Source organism: Podarcis pityusensis, assembly GCF_964106645.2.
Source record: "Podarcis pityusensis genome assembly, chromosome: 1".
Classification (NCBI taxonomy): domain Eukaryota; kingdom Metazoa; phylum Chordata; class Lepidosauria; order Squamata; family Lacertidae; genus Podarcis; species Podarcis pityusensis.
Window position 1 is genome coordinate 106,810,921 of NC_138028.1, and position 22,365 is coordinate 106,833,285.

At 42.3% G+C, this 22,365-nt stretch overlaps 1 long non-coding RNA gene across 1 annotated transcript in view; it reads right to left on the bottom strand.

The window, feature by feature from the left end:
* LOC308479629 overlaps positions 1 to 22,365 on the bottom strand; it is a 40,846-nt gene that overhangs the window by 8,676 nt on the left and 9,805 nt on the right. Inside the window, exon 2 of the long non-coding RNA XR_013987764.1 lies at positions 14,497 to 14,573. This is a non-coding gene — a long non-coding RNA (uncharacterized lncRNA). The remainder of the gene's footprint in view (positions 1 to 14,496; positions 14,574 to 22,365) is intronic.

The following is a 22,365-nucleotide window of genomic DNA, read 5'->3' on the forward strand; positions in this document are numbered from 1 at the left end:
CCTATATGGGTCAAATATCCCCTTAATTTTGGTATATGTTTGAAGTGAACACATCAGTCTTTGTGTCCTGCCCTCCCCCAATCCTTTGACAAGTCTTAAAGATCGTGCCTCATGTGACCTGATGTGCTTTCTATGTGGTTCTGACAAAGGCACACCCTCCAGAGCAGGACTCTCATTGGCCAATTAAAAAGGCAGGAACTGGCGGGAACTCCAGCCAACTACCTAGGTGGCCAGGGAAATTTCCCCAACAGTCACCTGGCCATATGCATTCTGGCCACCCACTGGTGGTGATTGAGTGTGAAGATCTGCAACAACCCCACACCCAAAGGAATAGGTAGGCATCCATCATGAAAGCTGGTGAAGGACAGGCATCCATCATGAAAGCTGGTGACAGGACAGGATGCACATCAACCAGTCAGAATGCATTTTGGGGCAGTTCACTGAACCACTTGGGCTTTCTAATTTTCTTATTCTGTTCAAGACTCTTCTAAGATCTTTGTATACACACTTGACTTTTGTATCATGCATCATTCTTCCATGATGGCAAGATAGTGTCTCTGGGATTCCCTGGTGATCTCTCATCGAGGAACTGACCAGATTCAGACCCACTTAGCCTCAGCAAAGTTGCTGTGTGATGTTCCTTCAAACCAATGCTATTAGTATGTCAGTTTCTTCATGTAATTTTCCTCTTCAGTTGTATTACCACTGGAATTACAATTACTGTAATTGCTATTGATACCATTGCTCTCCATTTGCTTGCTGTTGGTGTACTAGATAATGTTAGTATGGAGTGTGACTCTGAGGTGTTTCTGCTTCTTGTGCATTGATGGCATGGTTATATATCTGGAAGCAGTGCATAGGCGATAATATTTGTACAGTGGTACCTCGGGTTAAGAACTTAATTCATTCCAGAGGTCCGTTCTTAACCTGAAACTGTTCTTAACATGAGGTACCACTTTAGCTAATGGGGCCTCCTGCTGCCGCTGCACTGCCGCCACACAATTTCTGTTCTCATCCTGAAACAAAGTTCTTAATCTGAGGTACTATTTCTGGGTTACTGGAGCATTTGTAACCTGAAGCGTCTGTAACCTGAGGTGTCACTGTACCTTGTTAAATGTGGTGCAGCAATGATTGTGTCAGCACCAAAGCAGTCCCCATAAAATGTTGACTGCAGCAGTCAAAAAGGCAAAACAAGCTGGAAACAGTAGATGATGATGTTGTTGCTGCTGTTTCATTGCTGATCAATTATTACTACCCCTATTGTAAAATCACCAGTGTATGTGGCCCCTGCCCTACAATCCTATGCCTGCTTACTCAGATCTTTAAGATCTTTATTGTTCAATGCAGCTTTAACTGCTAAGCAAAGAAAGTTGTCAGAAAATGGCAAAAGGGCAGAAAAAGCGCCGGAAATTCCCCAGGTGACAACTACAAAGCACAATATCCTGAAAAATAGCAACATAAATTCTGTATCTCAAATTTCATAAATTGTGGGTTAATGAAACGAATCAGAGTGTGATTGCTTAGCAGTAGTTTATATTCAGGACGAGAGCTTTGGTAAGAGAAGAAACAAGATGTACAGCAATACATAGAAAATGAGTAGGATTCAAATCCCAGCTAAGCTCAAAGTGAAAATGAATTTATTCCTTTGATACATGTCCCCATTTATGCAGATAACAAAAACTCCAGGCATGGAGTCTTACATACTCGAACCTGGTTGAAGCTTCTGCCCGTGGATGCTAAAATGTAAAATACTGAGCATCTTATATTTAAAAATGGAGGAGTTAAGAGGTTCAAGCAAGCCTGCCCTGGGCTGTGCATTTCTATATGTGAAACATAAAAGAGAGGTGCAGAGGTGCTTTATGATCACCCAGAAATTATGCATCTTCTACACATTGGTACTCTGAAGTCTGAGTCTTGAATCTTGACATTAATGAACGATCTCTGGTTGGCCATAGATTTCTGAACTTATAACTTTGTTCTCTTTATCTCCTTCATATCTATTCAACCCGGAAATACCATTGTTCCTTTTATATTGGGCTTGCTCCTGGACTCAGCCCTGAGGTGGTGGCCAGGAGTACATTCGCACAGCTAAATCTAGCGCACCAGCTGCGCCCATTCCTTGAGATGTCTGATTTGACCACAATGGCACACGGCTTTGTTACACCCATTTTGGATCACAACAGCATGCTCTATGTGGGGCTACCTTTTAATCCCTGGTGCCAACTCCAGGCGGCCTGTGAGTGCCTCAGCATCCACAATAATTTATTTGTGGGAGCCATCCTTCCCCGCTGTCTTCATCTCTTCATGAGAAAAAGGAGCTGTCATGTCTGTCTCTGCTTGCTCCTCCACTACCATCACCTCCTGGTCCGTGGGGGCGGAAGGGAAAGAGCCAATGCCACCAGCCGCCTTGTCCACCTCTGCCTCGCCGCCACCTCCTGATCTGTGAGGGGGAGGGAGGAAGAAGTGTTTCTGCCACTGCCGTCTGGTGTGTGTGACCTCATACACACCACGTGTATTATTATCAGTGCTTTTTTTCTGGGGGGACGCAGGGGTACGCATACGCCAAAACATTTTGTGAATCTTTGTACTTATGTCTATTTACTGTATTTATTTTTCCTAATTTGAACTATAAAATGGTGGTTTTCTTGAGTCAAAATGAGAGGACCCCTAAACATTTTAAAGAAAAAAAAACCCTTTATTATTATTATTAATAATAATAATAATAATAATAATAATAGAATTTATATACCGCTCTATACCTGGGGGTCTCAGGGCGGTTCACAGAATAAAATCAAGATATAAAACCACAAAATACATAATAAAAATAAAAACAACCCAGTAGCCTGCCCCGCAAACAACAACAACATTTTAAAACGGCATAGGATGTAAATCAGATCAACCAAAGGCCTGGTTAAAAAGGAACATTTTTGCCTGGTGCCTAAAAGTGTATAAGGAAGGTGCCAGGCGAATGTCCCTGGGGAGAGCATTCCACAGACAGGGAGCCACTGCAGAGAAGGCCTGTTCTTATGTTGCCACCCTCTGGACCTCACAGAGAGGAGGCACACCAAGGAGGGCATGTGCGTGTGACGTCACACTTCTGTGTTACATTGTGGGCACCCACAATCTTTGGCATGAGAGGACGCCTATGGAAGCCACCAAGTCAGAGGGAACCAGGTTGTGGAAGGTTGGTTTAGTGGCCTGTCCTATTACTCCAACTTTAAGAAGTACACTTACACCAACACCGTCCTATACATATCTACTATAAAAAGGTGTATTAAGTTCAACAGGGCTTACTCACTGTTTGTAGGATCACAGTCTTAAATATTTAGATGAATAGATCTGTAATGTGGATTAAAATAACAATGGAGAGAGTTCACAGTACATTAGTCTTTTGCTCCAACTGGAAAACATTAATACAGCATCTGAAACTCTGAGTCATCTAATCTCACGGTATGTTCTTCATGCCTGTATCTGCCTAGTGGATACAGAAAGAAAGTCAATATTCACATGCTGAGGCTTCTTATTTGCAGAGTCTGCTTGAAAGTTACAATGGGGAGATTGCTGGAGAAACTGCTAAGACAAGTAATCTGGAAAATACTTGAGATAAATATGAACTGTTTTGCAGGGAGCATTAGAACCAAGAATTTGAATAATAAGTGCAGAAACATCTTTGCATACATTTTTAAGGGGGAACCATGTAGCCCAGTCTTGTCTACTCAGCAATTAATGCTGCTGTGCAATTGGGTTTATTCCCAAGTGTGCATAGGATAAGTGTTAGGCATGGTGAGAACTAAACCTGGTAAGATTTGCTTTCAAGAAATTCTAATAAAAGCAGGCTACAAATTATTAAAGGCAAATAAATTTCTAAGAGTTGGCTCAATTGGTACTTTTTGATTCATGCAGAATCTCTTAGAGATCCTAAAGTGGCTTGGGCAACCCAGTCAGATGGCTTGGGTATTAATAATAATAAGAAGAAGAAGAAGAAGAAGAAGAAGTGTATGTTCCTATGAGCAAATTGTAATGGGTAAACTAAGAGCTGATGGATATTGGCTGCAGCAACCACTAGGATAATTCCTCTAAAGATTTGGACTGAAGTATCACCAATATGCAGGTTACAGTATCTTCCACCTCTTTGCTATCTACTCATCTCACAAAGGATGCCTAACTTCTGAAGAAGGAAGTGGTACCCAGATGGATGAGGGTGAGCAAGCTGGAACTTAAGCCAGACAGGTCCCAATAAAAATCACATTGGGACATTTGTTTGTTAAGCTTTTGATTTCTCCACAACTCTTAATCTGCTAGATGGTAAGCAAATATGAAAAGGTATGGGTGGGGGAGGCAACTAACATTCAAATGGGGCTGTATTCATAGCTGATGTATGTACTACTCATTAATTGTGAAAATAATGTTCTTTTTTATTAAAAAAATGGGGCTGTATTAGGTGCTATTCATGTATCTGGCTGCACTGAGACATATCGTTAAAGCAGAAAGATACATACATGTAACAACTGTCCCTCTAGCTACATGAATACAAAAACCAGCTGTTACTCAGGCTTGTCTGCTATTCTTAAGTGATACACACAAGTTTGGAATTGGACAACAGGAAAACAACAAATTGTTCTTGTACAGTGGTAACTTGGGTTAAGTACTTAATTCGTTCCGGAGGTCCGTACTTAACCTGAAACTGTTCTTAACCTGAAGCACCACTTTAGCTAATGGGGCCTCCTGCTGCTGCCGCACTGCCACCACATGATTTCTGTTCTCATCCTGAGGTAAAGTTCTTAATCTGAGGTACTTTTTCTGGGTTAGCGGAGTCTGTAACCTGAAGCGTATGTAACCTGAAGCGTATGTAACCCGAGGTACTACTGTATTCACAAAGATAGAGATTGATTTAAGGTCATGCTAGTTGTTGTTTTTTTAAAAAAAGAATGGCTGGTTCTTGTTTTTGCATAGAAAGGGGAATCATTATTGTATGTTTCTGCTTCTTAAGAGACCTCTAGGCAACCTGATATCTGAACAGCATCTAAAACACACACACCCTTTTGAATGTTTGCTCCCTCACTTCATCATAAGCCCCTTACAAAATGCAGACAGAGGTGGTCGCACCACCAGCCAAATATATGTATTCTCCTCCCCACCCTTTTTATTTTTCCTTTTGCTTGCCATCTAGCCTGTTGAAGAGCTCTGGAAAGCTTAAAAGCTTGCATATGATTTTGTGACATTTTGGTTGGCCGTATAAAGGGATTGCCCAAATGTGGAATTTTAAACACATTCATCCACTTACACTGTGCTGATTGCGCAGCCCTGCTGAAATCTACAAAGTTAGGAGATGTGAATGAAGAATGAAGACTCCTTGAAAACATCAGGGAATAAGATTGTGATAAAGTGAAAATAAATTTGAGATATAGTTTATAACAGGGATATAGAAATCCAGGCACCCACTAGCTACTCGTACCCTAGAAAACGGAATCTGACTTTCTACTACACAGGTCTGGAAGCAGGATTTTTCACCTATATGGCTCCTAAGAAGTCTTCCGGCTCCCTAATTTTGCAAAATTGTTTGCACGCCTGTATTCTCCCCTCATTCTTGGAAGTGGAAAGAACTCTAAAATGTGCAAACCAGCTTTCCCTAAACTCAGACTCTTCCCTGTCTTGCGATTGGCTAATCCCTTTGCCTTCCTGTTACCTCTGTCCAATCACATGCCAAGGTTTGTAACGATATATATGCCGCAGGTTATGAAAACAGCAGGAGTCTTTTCCAGCTGATTTATTCCTCACAGTGCACGTGGAAATTGATCCTTAAATAGAGAGAGAAGATGGTACACCTGAAGTTTAATGGAATACTGAAACAAGCCAGCATTCCACTAAATTATCAGGCAAGAGCTAGCTACAGGTTTTTTTTTCCCTTCTTCTAGTGGAAAAGAAAAAAAGGGTGATGCAATTAGAAATGTGTGGGTCTGGGATTTAAAAATATTTAACAATTATTTCCGTTTAAAATAATTTTGGAAGAAAAATATTTTATACTTTGGGAAATAGTTTTTGACATTTTGGGGAGTGGAGTAAGAACAATGGACCGTTTACAGGTCTACACCGTAGATTAATGAATCTAATTGAGTCTGTAGGGAAATGTTTCAGTTTAACTACTGGAACTAATTTATACATTCACTACATCGTAATAAGTCAATTTAAGTTTCTGGAAATAAAACTGGATATCCTGGGTATAGATTTGAACTATAAATTTCTGCAAGAAAGGAGTCTGTGTTCATTATACATTGTAAAATTACCATATGGACCTGTCAACACTTCTTAGCACAGCTTTGTAATAATGTCATTTAGTTTAACATTGTAATGTGCCGACTGAATTAATGCGTATGACAAAATGAATGCCTCCCAACCAGTGGTTTTGAGGGAAGTTTGGAACTATGTATTGTGGTTATGCAGACAAATCTCTCCTTATTTACAAAATCAACACCTACCCTTTGATTGAGCATGATTTGTGTTATTTTGTTTCTCTTCCTGTACCAGCTTGAGACCCTTCCATTTTTGTCTCACAACCAAAATCTGAATAGTTGCCAGACGACCAAAAACATGCACATAATCAAAGTTCTGAATAAATGAGATGCTATTTTCTCACGGCTAACTCACCATCATAATGCATGGGAAATACTCTATTAACTCAAAATATAATTTCAGATGATTTAGGCTCCAGCAATGGGTGTTTCAACTCTAGCCTTCTCTTTGTCTAGATATGCTTCCTTACACGTCAGTCATTGCTAGGACTTCATTGATTGGCTGAAAATGCTGAAAGGTGGGTGCAGGCTGGTTTCTCAGAAATCAAATTAAGGTAATGAAGTTTGCATTTTTTTGCATCGTATCTCAAGTTCTACAAGGACTAAAGACTTGCTTATCTTCAGGTGGGGGAAAGCTGAGAAGCCAAGGAATGCTGCTCAACCTACTCACCTAAACCACAAACACCCATAAGTGGGGGGGGGTCAGAGTTAAGACTACCACAAAATGTATATTTTCTATGGAAGAAGAAACTTGGCGCTTTAAAATCAAACAAACCACAAACACTTGACAGAATGTATCTAGTCAGCAAATAATATTTCACTGACCTGAGCCATGCTGATAAAGGTAAGGTTCAGTTCTTTCCAGCTTGGTCTGATATTCACAGCAATCACTAGAAAGTGAGAGAAACACCCTCTAGCCCTCTAAAATAAAAACATCACCGAGCATGTGCAGCTCAAGTGTCACAACCTTCTAAAATTCACTTTGCACCAGATTCGTGGTAGCGGTGGTGGACCGGGAAGGATAGGGTCTAACTAGTATTTGCTGGTATAAGCTCTGCGTTAGCTTCAGTCAGTTTAATTGCACCACAGAAGTGTCTGCCTCATATATTGTTCAGCCTTGATATAATGGAATGGAATGGAAAATTCCCAGCAAATTTTAAAGGAACTATTGGAAAGACTATTCAAGGCAGCAGAGATATGAGATGATCAGAGCCCCCCCGAACTTGAAGCATGGGAAGTCCCAACAAAAAATTTATAATTTAGGCAGAATATTTGCACTATTTGATATGTATTTGTATTATTTGGAACATTCAATGTGATTGGATTGGATTGTTAAAATGGGAAACTTAATAAAAATGATTTTAAAAAGGAAAATGCCCAGCAAATACAATGGCCAAATGGTGTCACCCATATTCTGGTAAACTGATAATGGTAGATATGCTATTGATAGCCTTGAATTCGGTACACCAATTGGCCACAAATACCAAGCACTATACCAAGCATCTCTCTAGAGTCGGGAAGGGTTAATCTGTGGCCCTCCATATTGTGGACTCCCAACTTCCATCAGCCCCAATCAGCAGCAGCGGAGCATTTGCCCATGCTGCCCAGGGCGGGCGTGCTCCTGAGGGGGGTGGAGGGTGCCCACCAGGCACAGGATAGCCACTTGGGTGCAAAGAGCGGCACGCACACCCTGCAGCCGGGGCAGAGAGAGACACCCTAAGAGGCAGAGCAAGCCACCGCTGGCAGACATTCTGCGCACTCTGCGCCCGCTACTCCCAAGCCTCTCCCAGCTGTCAAAACGAAGGGGGAAGGGGGAATGCTGCCGATGTCACCCGCCTCAGCAAGGACACCCAGGGCAATCCGCCCCCACCGCACCCCCTTTCTCCGCCCCTGCCAGTAAGCATGGACAATGGGCACAGGTGATGGTAGTTGTAGTCCAACAATATCAGGAAGGCCTCAGCCTCAAAATTTCATTCACACAACCAGAATACCTTCCCCCACTAAACTGACAAGCAGACTGTTAACATGGGGGGAGGGCTAAAAAGAGGTTTGTGGTTGGCATAGAAGACCGTCGAATGAAACGCCTGTCTGGGTCTACTTGCACTGTATCTTTCGAATCTTGGATTACAGCCAAGATGACTAACTGGACCAACATAACTCAGTTCTCCTCTTGAGGCTGACAAAAAAACCACTCAAGTCAGCAGACAAATTCCAAATAATTCAACAGGCTTGGTTGCTTTATGAGCATTCTTATTATATGAAAGCACTATTGTGAAATATTTGACATTTCCTTTCATTATTTGCCCTCAACGTTGATTTTAGGATTCTGGCTGTAACTCGCATTGTGGTCAATTATCTTGCAGGAGGATCCGATATGGGAGGACGGCAAGATTTTATATCTTGTGAAAACAAACCAATGTGCTTTGTGTTGACACAAAACTAAAATAATATTAAGTGTTCATTGTATGAAACTCATTAAATACACAGTTAAGGATTAAACGTCTCATGAAATGCTGTATTTCCATGGGATGTGTGAAGCTGCACACACACACAAAAAAACTGTCTGCAGAAGCTTATGGGGAAAAAGGTAATCTAAAATGCTTTTTTCACAAATATTGTGTCTTATTATGCTGTCCTTAAATGGTGTGCTTCAGTGTTGTCCCGTTTGCTGCGGGAAATTTGAGGCTTGGAATTACAGATAGTCATTCATGACTCTTCTGTAGCCAGTGGCAATTCCTGCAAAAGAATAAGGGGGGAAAGGAAGGAAGGGGGGGGGGAGAATTGTATCCTAACTTCTGAATATTGAAAGAAAACTTAATATGCTACAACACAGGTATAGAACAAGCCTGCACAACTTTCAACACACCAATTGCTACCTGTGATTTCTGCATTGGCCCCTTTTCCAACTCCACAATCCTATGATTCTAAGTTGAGCGCAGACCACCAGCACCTTTTTGCAGCTGCTTAACAACCCTGCATTTCTGGGTAGGAATCGAAAACAAGTTTACTATCGTCCGAAAAGGCTACCTTATATGGCTGAGACGAGCCGAATTCAGCTTGGTAGGTAACATCATTTGCGGCTGGTACAGAATAACGTTGATAGTGTCAATGCTGCACAGGGCTCCACCTTGCAAGGTGTTGACCAATTTCTGGGTGGGGGCAAGTGTACTCAAAACTACATTCAATTCCCAGTGAAGCCTGCAGAGTTCGAGAGCACTCATCACTTCCAGATGTTAGGTCGCATAGTGAGTGATCCCGAAAATGCTGACAGCCACATCTACACAATCATAATTGTAGTGCCTTTACAAATTCTTACAGTGCAGTGATTTCACCTTTATGCAAATGATCATATAACGATGCAGTTTGAATGCTCCCAGCACAGCAGCCAGGTGGAGAGATACCTCTTTCTGAATTCCTCTTTGTTACATCAGAAAATTATGGTAATGTGTACTGCATTCTTAAGAAAATGCTTCCTTTATGGATCTCAGAGCTATTATGGCTAAGGAGCACAGTTCCACAGAGGGCCGGGGGGGTATTTAAACTGAGTGTAGATTTTGGAACCCCAAACAAGATTTTCTCCCAAGGAGTCCTATTCACATAGATTTTATTTTTTAAATGTATTTATAATACACTTTCTGATTAAAAGCCATGGTTGTGGCTAAGAAAACATTGAAAACGAGATAAAATTGTTGCTTAAAAAACCCCAACCACACCTAATTATGTAGACAAATGAATTAGAGCATCAGAAACAAGTAAAAATGTAAACAGGGTCACCTCCAAGATCTCTGGAGTACCTGGGCCTGGTGAAGAAGAAGAGAAGAAGAGTTTGGATTTGATATCCCGCTTTATCACTACCCTAAGGAGCCTCAAAGCGGCTAACAATCTCCTTTCCCTTCCTCCCCCACAACAAACACTCTGTGAGGTGAGTAAGGCTGAGAAACTTCAGAGAAGTGTGACTAGCCCAAGGTCACCCAGCAGCTGCATGTGGAGGAGCAGAGACGCGAACCCAGTTCACCAGATTACGACTCCACCGCTCTTAACCACTACACCACACTGGTGCCTAAGTGCCAGCGAGGGGGAAAGTTTCCCTTGGAAAGGATTTTGATCACTTTGGTGCAAGTGGAAAGTTGGGAAAGCACTCCAGCACTGGCAGGAGGATATTAGACAAGCATTCATACCGACGCATGGCAAACTCAAGAAACACAGTCTTACTTTGAAGTAAATCTTGTGGAGCTCAATGGCATTTACCCCGTACCAAGGGTGATTAGGATTGCCATCCTAAGACCACATTGCAGTTCTAGACGTATTTACTTGGAAGTAACCAATCAAAGTAAGCCATACAGAGAGAGGAAGAGAGCAGGCGAGCAGGGGAAGGAAGGCTGGGCAGCCAGGTGGAGGACAGACATGCACACACTATACACTTACATGCGCCTGCCGCAACCGCTATGCTTTCCTTGCTCATCCTGGAGGCAAGCTGGAAACGGAGGGCGGTATGTGGCTGTGGGGAGGCAGCCAGGGGGAGGCGGGAATGCAGGTGGGTGGGGGAAGCCAATATTGAGGGGGCTGTGCTCCCAGATGAAAATTATTGGGGGAGGGGGCCAAGGGATCCCAATCTAGATTTGGCACCTATGCCCTCCAGCACTGAAGTGGTAACACTGATTTCATGTACCTTCACACAGATCTGGGAAATCTGGAATTTCAAATGTTGTTGACCAGACAAGATTTGCATATTACAAATTTCAGGTGCACTGGATAAAAGAACTGTGAAAAAACAAAAGCAAAAGGGGGTGTGGGAATGAAGGAGTCCACATTCACACCAACGGAGGTGTGTTATTTTTGTTTTTTCAATTTTGTGCACCCCTACTGAGCAATACCATTTCAGCTGTTACATTTTCCCTAAGCTTTTGCATCTAGAAAAACGATGGGGGGGGGAGTATTTTATTTAGAAATTTACGTGCTGCCATTTGGCAAAAGGCCACAGGGCATTTTACAGTGTAACAACAACATAAGAGCCATACAACCCAGTAACTTTACAAACAAACACAACCGTTTCAATACAACTCCTAATGAAAGCAGCAACGTCAAACTAGACATTGGAATCAGACCTTCCTGTGCTGAAGAAAGAAAGAAAACATCTGCCAAATACTCTGCATCATGGAGAGTTATTAGTATATGGATTTAGTTACTGTAGTTAAGTATGTTTTGCTATTCAGGGCATGTCTTACCATCAGGGTTGCTATTAAAAAAGATGCAGAGCCCTCTTGTTGCACATCAAGGGGCCACTCATCTGCATTCGCCACTTGAAGGGAAGCTCAGAGCTGTCGAAAGGCTACTTCTCAATTCCCCAGGTATTTTAAATGACCAAACAACCTGAGCACTGAAACTGATTTTCTAAAAAAAGAAAGAAAAGATGTTACTATTTGCTACTACGCAGTTCTAGGTAGAGAGTATCTTCCTCCCATGAAATCTGAATTCATCGCAACATAATGGGGAGTCTCTCTTGATGAGTTGGCCACATTTTGTTGGGCAAAGGAGTCTGTGGACTCAGGAAGTGGCTGTATCAATATCAGATTCCCTTCCTTCCCCATATAAGGGTAGATAATTCTATGGAGCATCGCTTTTCTAGGATGAGCAAGCTTTGGTCGTATTCAAGGTTTGTACTATTCCAGTGGTCCAGTTTAGCTTGCACATTCCTTCCTCTCCTTAGTGTGACTGTGTGTGTGTGTGTGTGTGTGTGATAGGCACCCCAAAGGAATTTACAAGAATACAAAATGCATATGAAATTTAATAAACAATGCAAATATAAAATATTAACACAGCAATCTAACCCCCACTTATGTCAAGTTGGTGGATTGAATGGAGATCTGCCCAGCTCTCCCATCTAAGCCAGCCTCCTAGCTGCTGCCCCCAAAAGAATGCTGCGAGCACCAGCCTGTTGGTGCTAGCTTCTCCCTTCCACCAACTGGAGGAGGCAAGAGGGAGATCTGGGGGCCATGGGTGTTGGGATACTGCCAGGGAGACAAAGTCCATCATGGCCCCCAAGCCGCCTCCGGACGTCCATCGATCTCCCGTAGACACGCAGTATCATTCAATTAGCGACACGAGCTTCCAGAAATAGCTTGCCACATTCCAGAGCTCATGCACGCTCTATCAGCAGATAATGCACAGCGAAAGATGCACTCAGGAGAGCATTATTTACAAGTTTATTCAGCGTTGGTCAGAACAAAGAAAACATGACTGCCTGCTTCAGTGTCTCAGACACAGAGAGAGAAACGAAAGCATAGACACAACAGAAACATCCTGTGAACAGGAAATACGCAGGCTGTGACACAAACATCCTGCTCCCTTTTAAGGTGGAACGGAAATATCCTAACAATGGGTGGGGGCCAGTGGAGTGCCCTAAAATGGGGAAGTTCAAGGATGGAGCATGGGGCTGAGCCAGCTATTATGTGATGACGTCGGACTCAACCCAGATCTAATTACTTGTGCAGTCTGGAAGCAGCACATCAATCGCTCTGCATCAGATTCAGTTGTCCTGTCCCGCTCCTTCCACCATGGCTGCAGTTGAGTGGCATGGCTGTGGATGCAACTCCACAAAGCCCTGCTGATGCAACCTCATCTACCCTCCTTGCAAACAAATCAGAATGTATGCTCACTGAATAGCTAATGTAGTCTGACCTCCCTACACGTAAATCAGGATGCATGCTCAATAAACCAGTTGTCCAAATGTGATCAAAGAGTGTTCATCCAAAAAGAATGTCATGGAAAGCAGCACAAAAGGATGAACACCAGTAGCCACTAGAAGCCTGGCCATCAGTGTTATCCAAATACTTGGGAAAATAAAACACCTCTGCCTGGTACCAGAAAGATGACAAGTCAGTTCCAGGAGACCTGCCTTGGAGAAGGTATTCCACAATCAAGGGGTACCATAGAAAAATGCTCATTCTCCCATTACCACCCTCCAAATATCTCCTGGACTGGATCTCGGATCTTAGAGTCCAGATAGGTTCATTGAGGAAAGGCAGTCCATGGGGTGTTGGCATCCCAAGCTGTGCAAGTCTTTATAGGTCAGAACCAGCACCTTGAATTGGTCCAGGAAGCAGTGCAAGTGGGCCAGAACTGGAGTTTTATGTTCACACTTGTGAAATCCATTCAGTAATCTGGCTGCCACATTGTACACTAGCTGAAATTTCCAGTTGGGGACAAACTGCAGATTCTTGTTACATCTGAATATTGAAAACTGTGGTTTGTTCAAACTAGAATTAAAAAACCACACACCACAGATTGATCCTGGTTTTACTGAATCACGGTTTGAACAAATCATAGTTTCTCATATTTTGACTCTGGGAAACTCTGGATTGTTCCAGGCCCCAAATGGAATTTTTATTACACATTTTGAAATGGTTTCTAATTTGCTGGGAGCCATCATGAACACTGTGATCACGAAAAGAAGACGGGGTATAGGTTTTCTTAAATAAGTAAATGTTTTGGAGGAAACATGCAGTGACGAGATATCAGCATGAGGTAAGCAATAATATATTTTCCTGGGTGGGGAGGAAAGAGAGGACTCAGTATTGGAATGGTGTTTTGGCAGCAGTACCATGTCTCTGCATAATATAGTTACTCCTCCAGGAACCCCAAGCCCATCACTCACTGCAATTTGATGACAGTCTTCCATTTAGGCCTTTTATGAGGAAAATATATTTCATTGCAGTTGGCAAAAGAAATGCCCGCTTCCTAATGCAATATCATTTTCTTCTGGAATGAAGCAAGTCTGTACAGTTTAACTGCTAATGTTTACAATTGGATTTGATACTGCAAGATTTCCCTTAGGATGCAGTCTTAAGTAAGGAACAGCCGAATAGCTAAGATTCCGACCTCCGTGAATTAGTGGAATGGGCTAATCCTTGCAAACAGATAAAAATTTAAGATAGGATATTAAGATTTTTATCCAATTGCATAGATCTGTGTAGATCCAGACATATTGTGAGTTTATACAGGCAGCAACTGATAGGAAGAAATTAAATATAAACTCTGTGCCTTCTAATCCAATATCCTTCAGGACATTTTATTTCTAAGCACAGTTCTTTTATTTAACATGGACATATTGGGATTTTTTTAAATATTATTGTTATTATTATTAGCTGATTTAGCACTAAAGCCCAAATGATAAATCACAAATTAAATGCTAATGTACAGTCATTACCGAAATGTTGAATTCTGTTTTCCATCTACGGTTATAATAGTTAATGTCACCACTTGTACAATCCCGGTGGCACCAGCCTATAAAAAGAAGATGATAAAAGTTTAGAGCAAGAACTATAAATTCATCTCCTTCCCTGAAAATGAAAGGCAATTCAAGTTCAGGTAGAATATTTTATTTCACACAAACAACACCGAAAGAAATGTTAAGGATGGTTATATAGGAAGTAGAATGTTCTGCTGTTGTCACTCCACAATTCTAGATGGCATGACAAAGGGCTGAAGTCCCATTAGATTATTCCACCCCCAGCGGCATTTCCAAATGCAAGAAAAATGCACTAGGTGGAAACGGTATTTAATTGCATAGAGTTGTAATAGTGCGGTATCCTTGATTGTTATGCTAGGATTAAAAAAGTTAGGAAGCTGCCTTGCGCACGCTGCGTTAGACCACAGTGGCTGGAAGTTTAAGGACGGGCAGAAGGAAGTACTTCTTCACACATCACATAGATAAACTATGGAATTCATAATCAGAAGATGGAGTCATAACACTGGCTCCCAACCAACACGAATAGCTTTAAAGGGGTGGAGGTAGACAAATTCATTGAGGACAAGGATAGCCATGGGTACTAGCCACAATGTCTGTGTACTTCCTCCAGTACTGGAAGCTGTATTCCTCTGAATACTAGCTGCCAGGGATGGGGCTGCGGGTGGTGCTGTGGTCTAAACCACTGAGCCTTTTGTGCTTGCCTATTGGAAGGTCAGCGGTTCGAATCCCCATGACAGGGTGAGCTCCCGTTGCTCTGTCCCAGCTCCTGCCAACCTAGCAGTTTGAAAGCACGCCAGTGCAAGTAGATAAATAGGTACCGCTGTGGCGGGAAGGTAAACGGCGTTTCTGTGCACTCTGGTTTCCGTCACAGTGTCCTGTTACGCCAAAAGCGGTTTAGTCATGCTGGCCACATGACCCAGAAAGCTGTCTGTGGACAAATGCCAGCTCCCTTGGCCTGAAAGCGAGATGAGTGCCATAACCCCTTAGTCACCTTTGACTGGACTTAACTGTCCAGGGGTCCTTTACCTTTTTTTACCTCGTTGCTAGGGAGCACAAGTGGGGAGAGTGCTGTTGTGCTCATGTCCTGTTTGTGTGCTTCCCATAGGCATCTGGTTGGCCACTGTGAGAACAGGATGCTGGACTAGGTGAGCAGGGCTCTTCTTCCATTTGTATGATCCACCTTCTGCCTATCGATGATCTACCCACCTTCTACAGATCAATGTTTTAAATTGACGCTGTCATAATTCTCCAAATACTCATACTGCTCTCTCCAGCAGACCCTGACATCACACCAGCTTTTACTGAAATGTGATTTATGCTCATCACCATTGAAAAACTACACTAGCACAAGATCAGAACTGAGACAAGTGGGTTACCCTCCTGCTTAAAGGTAAAGGGACCCCTGACCATTAGGTCCAGTCGTGGACGACTCTGGGGTTGTGGCACTCATCTCGCTTTACTGGCCAAGGGAACCAGCTTACAGCTTCCGAGTCATGTGGCCAGCATCACTAAGCCGCTTCTGGCGAACTAGAGCAGTGCTCGGAAATGCCATTTACCTTCCTGCCGGAGCGGTTCCTATTTATCTTCTTGCACTTGGATGTGCTTTCAAACTGCTAGGTTGGCAGCAGCAGGGACCGAGCAACGAGAGCTCCTCCTGCTTAGGGTAGAACTAAAATCAATGTGAAATTGGGCAAAGCAAGTCTGTCCTTTTCTGACTAAGGAACTGTCTCGGAACTCAAGCACTCTTCTGCAGCAAGACATCACCAAATTCCCTATCTTCTACAATCACCATGATATTCACCAGACATTCTTCAATAAGGTGCCTACAGAGTATAGTTTGAGAGGATTTTGCAAAATCCCGTCAAACCATACAGTGCATGGGAAGAGCTTTAAAATGCTAAACAAGTTACAAAAGGCAGTTACAATAGACAGGCTGACTGAGCAACTCCCTTCAGTTCCAGACAGAGCCCTGAAGGCCAGATTAGGTGTGACACCATTCACACAGTGAACAATTCTGTGAATAGCATCTCATCTACTTTGGCCCTGAGAATATAAGCAAAGAGACTTCTTTTGGAATACAAACTCACGCCACTCTCTGTGTGGGCAGTTATTCTACCAGTCTTTAGTTTATTTTAGGCTTACCTGTTGCAGATCACCTTCATCTGCTTGGTTCTATTTCATCCTGGCTCTTGTGGTTTTAATGGGACTGCGATTTTAATTATTTTAAACTGCCATGGGAGGAAGCCTTTTTGTCATGGCCAAAATGATGGTACAGAACCCCATCACAAGTATAGGGATTTCACTAGCATATCAAGCATATAGTGGCTGCACGAATAGGCATGGTGAGAAAATTCAGTCAGTTTTCTGCTCCCATGTTCCCCAACCAAACTAAAATATCCTTCCTAAAAGGGCAAGGAACTGCAGGATATCAACAAACAAAAATGCAAATTAAAAAAATGTAAGCAAAAGGACTCCGACATGTGGCTGTGCACAGAAGATGCTGTCTGGATGAGAGCATTGTTTTCAGTGGGGTTCTCTGAGCATTGAGATGCACACATCGAATGAGCATCTAATCCATGAGGTTCCAAAAGTCAAAGGTGATCAGATATGCTCCTGGTCACGTCACTTCTCACCTATATGAGAGGCTGTTAAAAAATTGGTTTGTTTTAACACTGGCAGTTCCCACAGACCAGGTATTTTAGGGTCAGTTCTCGTATTGTAGTAAAAGCTTTTAATGATTTGATCATCATGATAAGAATATCGGCTGATTATTTGTTCTGATTGCTCATTAAGGTGTTTTCTCCTGCCTGAGGAAATGTAGAAAGCTCTCTTATACCAGGGCCAGACTCAGACCACTGGTTGATCAATATCAGATATCTCCAGGATATCAGAAAGTGGACTTTTCTAGCCCTGCCAGTGATTGAACTGGGATATTTTGCATGCAGAGGATGTACTCTACCAATGAGCTACAGTCCTTCTCTAAAAAAAAACCACCTGATCAGGTAAAATTGATGGGTAAACCAGTAATAATGAATAGCTGTAACAACTGCAGTTAGTGCTAATTTGCAAAACAAAATTTAAAAGGTCCCTGAAAGTAATTTCAAAATCCTTTATCCTGCTATCCACTTTGCATTTACCATGGTTACAAATAATATCTAGTTCCAAATATATATGATTAAGATGGTTGTGACATATGACTACAGAATCTTTATATCATATACTTGTCTGCTCTTGTGAAAGAGTTCTCTGGCATGGTACTGGGGGGGGGGGCGGTTGTGGATTTATGTTCCTTTACAAACCCCTCTTACTCTCCTTAGGAAAAAAAAATCTGTTTAAAAAGATTTCTGCATAAATACAATAGCTCCCTCTGCAGGTCTTGAAAAAAAAATCAATTTAAACCCCATAAAAACATGTATCCATCACTATGGTACTTTTAATTAAAGTAGACGCTAATAATGTGCTATTCATTCCATGCTAATTGCAATTTATTTTCACACAGATTAATGCAATATATGAATGTGATCATTGCTATGAATTTTATTTTGTGTGCTAGCATTGTATTCAAATCCACTTTCATTTTGAGAATGCTAGATCTCCTTAACCGCTACTCCACTGACTGTGTTACTTGTGTCAAAATGTGTTGTTCCGATTACAAAATGTATTTTTCTTAACTCTTTGGCTGCCTGACCATCAGCATGAGTTCATCTCTGGAAACAAAAGGCCCAAGTGTAGTTCCATGTTCATTCCTTTGTATGTCATATGCAAAACAACCTCTTCACCCCTTTATTAACATGCTTTGATTTTTGCTCTGAACCAAGAAGACTGAGGACTGTGGAAATAGGCTTTTACATGCATAGGGCATCAGCTGGACATGCCATCGCCACATAGACAAGTGAAGATTGTGACGGTGGGCACAGTGTGCCAGTGTGCCATGCCACGTGATAGACAAAATTGCTGTTATTTGCACTGGCCCTTGGGAAAGTGGCAACAGGAAATAATTTCACAGGTAAAGTATTCTGGAAAGTTGAACTAATTCAGCAATGGTTTTTTGGGGGGTGGAAATAGCCCTCCTTTTAGTGTTCTCGTTGATATTAACACTGTTCTATAGGACCAAGTTGCACAGTAGATTGGCATGGAGTTTTCACCAAAGAAAGGTGATACCACATGGGTACGTGAAACTGCACGGTATGAGGAGAGAAAGACCAGTGTGCTATGCAAACAGGCTGCTTTGAGAATGGCCACTTACGCATTGCGCAAACAAATGCCCCCTCCCCGCAAAAAGAAGTACATCACCAAAAAGAGACAGCAAAAGAAGACACAGATTTGCATTAAGCTTATATGTGCAGGTATATATGTAGAAATGCAAAATTTGACGTTATCACTTTAAATTGAACAGAAATGTAACACATCTTACCATAGTGGGGAAGTCAATGATCAGGTGACCGTTGTGCCTTTTCAGTTTGCTGCCTAAGTATTTAGTGTTGAGATAGGCCACCTCAAGGAGCACCCCGCTCTCCCTTCTTATGGTTCCCAGACTGAACAGCCCCTCACACAGAAGATTCCTTCAATCAGAGGACTCGCCTCTGTAAAACAGGAGAGGAGGTGGTCCCTCTTAGCCATACTTGGCAGCAACCATCTGCCAGCACATATAGATTGCCGCAAAGGTTTTACAATGTGTTGCATTAACTAACGTTTGAAAGGGCACCCAACCGTGCTTCTGTGTATCTGGAGAGGGATGGTAGAAAAAAGAGGGATGCAGATTATTATGAGGCGTTTTAAGTGTTCAGCCCAAGTTACACATTGCTATCTAGGGAAGAACCTTTTTAATTTTACATTTATGTTGTATATTGATTTCCTTTGAAAGTGTTGACAAGGGCTATTACTAGTACCTGTCTAGTTAATACTTAATGGCGGTTATGCTCCTATGGCAAATGGGAACAATCTCACCTCGCACACAACCGAACACATTTCTGCACACATATTACTTGTGCAGGGGTTGTTGTTGTTGTTTTTTAATCTATATGTTCAAACCCAGTTACCATCTATGTCCATCTATGAAAAATGAAAGTCTGCAGGCAAAATAATTTCTCCATGTTTATGGCAGATTGCACTTCACTATTATTAACTGAGATTTTTCTGGTGGTCTCTCAACATGTTGATGCTGTTTTGTGAGGCTGTTTGCGGAACAGCTCGTGCTGATACTAACATATCTCTGTGGATTTGGAACAAACAAAAAAGCAAAATGTTGGGTCTAAGCCGAGATCACTCATTTGGTTTCAGTTGGGTTTTTTTCTTTCCCAATCAAAAAGCACCTCTATTTTTTATAATGACTTCTGGCACCTCTCTCGTTTTCTTGCAGTGGGAGGGCAGGCATTCATTTCTCACTTCCAATAGGCCAGAAGCCATCCAAGCAAGCCCCAAATGGACAAATGCCCAATGATGGATGTGTTCTGCCCCTGAAGTAGCCCATGTGATTGTGGGCATGGCTAAGGACATGACTTCTGATTGGCTGGTGAAGAGCGCTTCCCAAGGATGTAAACAGACAGGCTACTGGTTCCTATCAAACTCAGTCAAACCAGTTCTCATCTCAGTATGGCCCTTAGGGACTACACAGCTCATGCCTGATTTTCTTCCCTCCCCCTTTTAATTAAGAAGTATGTAGCCATTTTTGTTAGCAATGCCTGTGAGTGCTCCTGTAGGGAGAGCAAAAGCATGCCAAGATAAACGGAATGTGTTGTAGGTGTTAGGAAGACGAATTAATTCTGGATGAGCCAACCTCAACTTTCAAATTTCCTAACCTCCATCTGGTTAGCTATGCAGCTTTAATATTCTTTTAACAGATGCTTAATTTCCCTACCACCACCTCAAATGTATTTTACACATGTGATTGCATGCTGCCTCCTGAAACATTCCTCAAAGGGCCTAACTAGTACATATGGGGCTGTGTACACACAGAGCACGTTCAGAGCACATGTAAAACGCCATTTCCTCCAAATAATCCTGGGAACTGGTTTATTTAGGGTGCTGGGAATTCAACCTCTGTGAGGGGTAAGCTGGAGTTCCCAAGGTTCTTTGGGGGCAAATAATGTGCTTTATACGTTATTTAATTGTATGGTGTGTATGCAGCAGGGTCCCAGGCCCCAATGAGCTTAGACAGCTGCCCTTGCTGTTTGCAGGCACAAACAGTCCCTCCTTCTCTGTCTTCTTGTCATACCAGAGAAGCCCTGGGAGAGTAAGCAGCCCCACCTAACACTCCCCCTTGGTCTCCCCTTATGTTCTTAGAGCAAGCAAGCAGCAAACTGTTTAGGAAATATCTGTTTGTGTTTTCAGATATACATTGAGAGCTCTCTGGTGGAAAAATTGTCCACAAAGGTGCACAAGGGACAAGAAATATGGGCACCAAATATGATTCTGAAGAATCATAACTTTACTTAATTGAAAGAGGACCACCAGAAACTCATGGACACTTAGGTAAAGGGGTACAGTACTTTGGTACATGACTGCTCAGACTTGACTTAAATAGTGACTGTTTTTATCTAAATTGGACCAATGTACTACAGTGGATAACCAGTTTCTTGGGGAAGGAAGTAAATTCTTGTTTTCTATGTTTTGCTGTTTTATTTGGGGAAACTCTCTCTATATATACAGTGGTACCTTGGGTTACAGACGCTTCAGGTTACAGATGCTTCAGGTTACAGACTCCGCTAAACCAGAAATAGTACCTCGGGTTAAGAACTTTGCTTCAGGATGAGAATAGAAATCGTGCTCCGGCAGCAGGAAGCCCCATTAGCTAAAGTGGTGCTTCAGGTTAAGAACAGTTTCAGGTTAAGAACGGACCGCCAGAATGAATTAAGTTCTTAACCTAAGGTACCACACTATCTATCTATGTATCTATCTATCTATCTATGGTGTGTGTGTGTGTGTGTGTGCGCGCACACACACACACATATATACAGAGAGAGAGAGAGAAGAGGGATAGAAGGATTAACTATAATCCGTGGTGGATTACATATAGCTTAACCAAAATAAATTATTACCAAAGCAACAATGTATAAAGCCAATGAAAATGGAATATTCACAACTGAGGGATGTATAGCCTCTCCTTTGACACTCCTATTTATTTATCTGCATTATAATGGTGGAACACCAAGATTCTGCTTCATAGGATAGCTTATCAGTAGAATCTAACCCTCATGGCAATGTTCTGTCTCCACTGTTAGAGGCAGCATTCTCCTGAATATCAGTTGCTGGAAACTGCTGGATGAGGAAGTGCTGTTGCACTCAGGCCCTTGTGGGATTCCCAGAGACACCAGGTTGGCCACAGTGAGAGCAAGATGCTGGGCAAGATCCAGCAGGCACTTTTTACGTGCTTATGTTCATGACACCAAAAGCTCATATAGGTCAAGGTGCAATGGTAATCCCATATTCTGGCACAGCTTTCTGTTGAACTGGAGAACACATTCAACCATGTACTCAAATAGGGTTCGTGATGCTCTAGGACACATAACGGTAGCATGATGTGTGAAAATACCTTAAGCTCTCCATTGCAAACCTCCACAGAATATCTGAGGAATAAGGGCCCTTGCCAAGCACTACAATATTTCACGTGCTCCTTCTTCATAAAATGATGACAGTATGAGTAGTTGGGTCTAGCAGAGTTATTCCTGCAGTTCACTTGGTGCAGAAACAGCTTTAAAATCGGAAGGTCTTTGACAGCTTAACTTTCCTCCCTCCTCGTCTCCTCCCACCTCCCTTATTATCAGCTGCCACACAAAGAATGAGAGAAGAATGTGATAATGTGTTCCATTATCCTTTCTGTCCAGCTTT